This window comes from Chelon labrosus (genome assembly GCF_963514085.1).
Source record: "Chelon labrosus genome assembly, chromosome: 4".
Classification (NCBI taxonomy): domain Eukaryota; kingdom Metazoa; phylum Chordata; class Actinopteri; order Mugiliformes; family Mugilidae; genus Chelon; species Chelon labrosus.
In genome coordinates this window covers 3,232,885-3,238,295 of record NC_140340.1, presented here as the reverse complement: position 1 = coordinate 3,238,295, position 5,411 = coordinate 3,232,885, and the positions used below count along the sequence as shown (strand labels likewise).

At 37.5% G+C, this 5,411-nt stretch overlaps 1 long non-coding RNA gene across 1 annotated transcript; it reads right to left on the bottom strand.

Moving 5' to 3' along the window:
- Positions 1-3,412: 3,412 nt before the first annotated feature.
- Positions 3,413-4,557, bottom strand: LOC311487572. The gene is made up of 2 exons (XR_014699040.1): positions 3,525-4,557; positions 3,413-3,492 (listed from the first exon to the last, which is right to left on the bottom strand). It is a non-coding gene; the product is annotated as an uncharacterized lncRNA (long non-coding RNA).
- Positions 4,558-5,411: the final 854 nt, after the last annotated feature.

Below are 5,411 nucleotides of genomic sequence, written 5' to 3'. Positions count from 1 at the left end.
GAGTTTCATTTTCTTGACATCTAAATTATTTAGAACATTAATGGTTTCTAGTTTTAAAGGAGATAGAAAATAAAATAAAATACACTCCAGTTAAATCTTTGATCAGCTGCTGTTTGGTTCAAATTAATAATTACAACTCATTTATAATGTGAACGGTTTCCATTTAATATTATAATTCATGATCTAAAAGCTCCAATAAGAAGCATGATGAGATGAAGATGTTTCTGAGATGTAGTCCAGAGTCCATCATCACAGCCTCGGCTCAGGGTGGAGAAAACCTCCAGACAGACTGTCAGACATGTTTTCAGATCAGGTCAGGATCACAGCAGGAGGAAAAGCACAAGTCACATGGAAAAGCCTAAAGTAGAGAGGCAGGACAGAGATTCAAACATCCTTCATACTGATGAACAACACGTCTCAGAAAGAGGAGGATGCTACAACATCAGCCTCCTCACTACTGACACCAAAACCTAAAGCAAGCTGTTAGCTGTGAAACCAAGCAGGAGGAAACTGGACATTAGATCCATGCTAACATCACTGAGCCTGGTTTTAATCTGCACTGACTGCTAGAGTTTAGATTTCAGGAGCATGTACACATGCTGGTGTTCTCTGAGGATGAGGAACTTTCTGTTCATCAAACTGTAGGAGTGTTACATTAACTTTATGTCTTCAGTTTCAGGGTTATTTATTGGATTGATTGTTCCCACTGGATATTTGTCAAAGTTTTCTCCTTCATTAAACCAAATGTCCTTTCAGTGTTTCTGTTCCTTTCAGTTCTAAAGTGACAGGAACTTCTGAAGAGACCCACTTGATTTGAGTCTGACTGAGACTGATGAAGCTTCATCTGAACTTTAGAATCTGTTTTAGTTCAGAATGAGGATTGTGGATTTTGACCACTATCACAGGAGGAAGTATGAACAAGAGGAGTGGATCAGAACAACATGATTTAGTTCATTTCTGATACTAAAACACTTTTAGAGTCAGACACACAAAGAAATGTTGTGTCAGAGGAAACTCAGGGGAAATAATTGTGTTTTCTTTCTTGTAGAGGACATCCTTTTGGAATGTAATATCCCGTATGAGGAAGACAACCCTGAAGACCTTGGATCAACAGAACGGTGAGCCTATGATGAGTAAATCTGATGGTAACATATCTTGAGTGATTTGTGTGTTCCATCCTCGTCTGCTTTCATTCCTCTGAGGACCACTTTGAGTTTCAGTGAAAACATTTGGTGATAATCAGGACGTCTTGACTGATTTTTTCTTTCTGTATAAACTTCCATAAACTTCCTTCCAAACACATTTCTGTCAAATATAATCAGACTTCAAATCCTCCAATCAGTGGACAGAACAGTTTTAGTTAGAGGAAGTTAAACATACTTCCACAGTCTGACATCCTTTAACCTGACTGGGACAATTAATGAATAAATCTGAGTGTGTATCCATAGAAAACTCCCAGGTCATAATATCAATGAGATTTAAATGTTGCTGTGATCATTCCTTCTCTCCACGCTGACAGCTGGATAAGACTCTATAGACGACACAATCCACAGTTCATCCTCTGTTCTTAAACACTTATTTCCTGATCACCATCAGTTTCCACATTGTCCTCCCCCATATGAGCTTTGACTGTTGCTGGTTTTTATTTCATGGTGTTGCGTCCCCTTCTTCTTCTATGGTTTAATGATGCCTGAGGCTATATTTAGTGCCTCTGACTGTTTTTCTAATGTGATGACTATACAGACAAAGATTTTATCAGCTAAAGTGACAAATCTGGGCTTCAGCAGTCTTCACTTATCAAAGGGCTCGTAGAGCTGAGGCAGGAAATGCTGGTGGAGGATTCAGAGCTGAGGGTCAGGCTGTTAGCTGAGATCTAGAGGCTTGATCTGGGGGGCCTGACTCCCCTCCTGTCATTAAGTACATACAGTACCACTTACTGTATCCTGAAGTCCTGAAAGTAGACAAAGAGAAGAGTTTTATCTGTTAAGTTGATGATTTCACACAAACGTCTCTAACATGTGTTTTCTTTTCTCTTTTACATCTTTGAAGACAAACCACCAGGTGAGTCCTGATTCTGATGTTACTGAAGATCTCACCTCTATGTGATGTAGATTCACCTCTTGTCTTGTTAGGAGTTTCATTTTCTTGACATCTAAATTATTTAGAACATAAATGGTTTCCAGTTTTAACGGAACAAGAAAATAAAATACACTCCAGTTAATTCTTCTTTTTTAAATCATGTGAACGGTTTCCATTCTGAATAATAATTCATGATCTAAAAGCTCCAATAAGAAGCATGATGAGATGAAGATGTTTCTGAGATGTAGTCCAGAGTCCATCATCACAGCCTCGGCTCAGGGTGGAGAAAACCTCCAGACAGACTGTCAGACATGTTTTCAGATCAGGTCAGGATCACAGCAGGAGGAAAAGCACAAGTCACATGGAAAAGCCTAAAGTAGAGAGGCAGGACAGAGATTCAAACATCCAATGTTACAATAACTTTATGTCTTCTGTATCAGGGTTATTTATTGGATTGATTGTTCCCACTGGATATTTGTCAGAGTTTTCTCCTTCATTAAACCAAATGTCCTTTCAGTGTTTCTGTTCCTTTCAGTTCTAAAGTGACAGGAACTTCTGAAGAGACCCACTTGATTTGAGTCTGACTGAGACTGATGAAGCTTCATCTGAACTTTAGAATCTGTTTTAGTTCAGAATGAGGATTGTGGATTTTGACCACTATCACAGGAGGAAGTATGAACAAGAGGAGTGGATCAGAACAACATGATTTAGTTCATTTCTGATACTAAAACACTTTGAGAGTCAGACACACAAAGAAATGTTGTGTCAGAGGAAACTCAGGGGAAATAATTGTGTTTTCTTTCTGCAGCCAAACCTGAAGAAGACACAACAGACAAAGATAAATCAGGCAACCATGAAGAGAATATACTGATGAGTAAAACTGATGGTAACATATCTTGAGTGATTTGTGTGTTTCACCCTCGTCTGCTTTTATTCCTCTGAGAACCACTTTGAGTTTCAGTGAAAACATTTGTGGAATATTGGGACATTTTGACAGAATATTTTCTCGATCAGAGGATAGTTTCATTGTTATTTAAATTCAAAATGCCAAAAACCTGTTGGTTATATCGTGATGACAATAGAACAGGTGAAAAAAATTCCTGAATGAAATCTGTGAAAGTTCAGCTTTAGACGAGCAGAACTGATCAGAAGTGTTGTAGATATTATCTGTAACTTTGTTAAAATGTAAATGTATGAAGACAGCTGGAGTCACAGAGAGGACATGTCTCTGATACACAACCTGATGGAGACAAGGTCACAGCATCCTCATCAGAGAAGGTTGACATCAGGTTCAGAGTCTGACTCCCTGCTAATCAAAGGAAGCAGCAGACAGTTAAAAGACAGACTACACCCAGCAGCTGGTTAGCTTAGCTTAGCATAAAGACTGGAAACAAATGGAAACAGCTAGCCTGGCTCTGTCTGAAGGTTCAGGAATAAAGTCAAACCTCTGTCTCCTGAGCTCAGTGACTTCCTACAGTCTTGTCATCACAGCACCATCAACCAGTGGAGACTGGAGGAGGAGGTGACTGCTCCTTGATGATCCTCCACCTTTGGACAGAGTCAGGCCAACATGTTCTGACATGTGACACCTCATCACAACTACAGGAAGTTGTTTTACCACCTGAGTTAGAACATGTTGACCTGTGAGCTTCAGAGGTGCTGGTAGACAGACTAACTGTTTCCCTCTGTTTCCAGTCCTGATGCTGAGCTGAGCAGAAACTCTGCTGCTTGGAGCTTCATGTTTAACAACAGATCTGACATTTACCTGCTCACAACATGTCAGACTGTTCCTTTAAGATGCACATTCACCTAAATCCTGGTTTCATCTGAATAGATTTTAAATTTTGAAACGAATGTAGAGAAAAAAGAAGCAAAGAAAAATCTGATTGACATCAGTTTCCATCCTCCACTGTTCTGTGACGTGTTCTTCTCATGTTTATCGTGGAGATAAACAGCAGCTGGAGCTGAGTTTAAGGATGAATGAGACGATGAGTTCTTCATCTGCTCATTTATTATTCTGTTGTTTTCTTGATTTGATCTCTGGTTGTTTTTCTTTTTAGTTTTCTCTCTTTGTTCATTGTTGTAATTCAAGAAAATCTTCAACTTCTGTTATAATCTGTGTGATTTTAACTTTAACCATTACTTCATCTGATGTTTTCATCTATTTTATATCAGTTCTTCATTTTTACTCATTTATTATTGTTTCCTGTTGTATTTTATCCTCATACAGTATTGTGATGTTTTAGTTTGAACTTTAAGCTTCAACCTTGTTTTTTATTCTCAAATTAAAAGTGTACAGAAACATATGGAATGAAACCATCATGTGTTAATAATTGATCTTCACTTGTTTTTAGTTTGTTGTAATCAAAGAATATCCAAGAAAATGTAAACCTTGGAGCTAACCTTGATATAAATAATATTGGTTATGGTTGTTTGTGTGTTCATTTAAAAAATAAAAGGAATGAAAGTGATTTTATCTTCTGCATCAGTTTCTATAATGACTTCCATCTGCAGCACCTGTTCAGACAACCATTCACACTCACTAACACCCGTCAGTAAAGTTAGCTGGGTATAACTTCACTGCTGTATCCTGGTCCTGCTGTGGCACCACTCAACATTATCAGCCGCTGGTATTTTTTGTGTAAGAGGTAAGAAATCTTCATGACTCCTTAATCATAAAGAAATATTTATAGATTCAGCACAAATTTTAATGAATGTTGAAGGATTTCACTCACAAGTCTGCAGACTACATTGGGAATTGTGACTCTTTTCCATACTGACAACGTCCTTGTGACTTCCATCTGCAGCACCTGTTTTTATGCTCCAAGGTTTACATTCATTAAATATAACATTACATTTAGATCAAATAAGCTGTTTCACTATAAATAATAAAAACTAGTCTGGGTCAGTGTATTTATCCAGATTTTATAGAACAGAGTTTCTAACGTATGAACAGTGGAGGAGTAGATGATGATGATGAGTTAAAAATGTTTACGTGAAACTGCAGTCATTTGACTATATTTATCTTTTAATTCAAACTTTCTGTTTGTCTTTTTGCAGTGGTTTTATTTTTGATATTAGTGTTATATACATTTTATTTAATTTAAAACAACCAATGCCAAGGAACCATTTATGTAGTTTCAGGTTTATTTTTAATATTCACATTCATATTATTTTATGATATTGTTGCTATGATGCTTCAGTTTGCAGCCTTTTACTGTTGCTGATGTATCAGCTGCTCCAGGTGGGACGAGCTTGAACTTCTTCATAATAACAGGAAGCTTTTTAGATCTTGTGGTTTCTCAACATGAGGTTTGTCACCAACAAGAGGG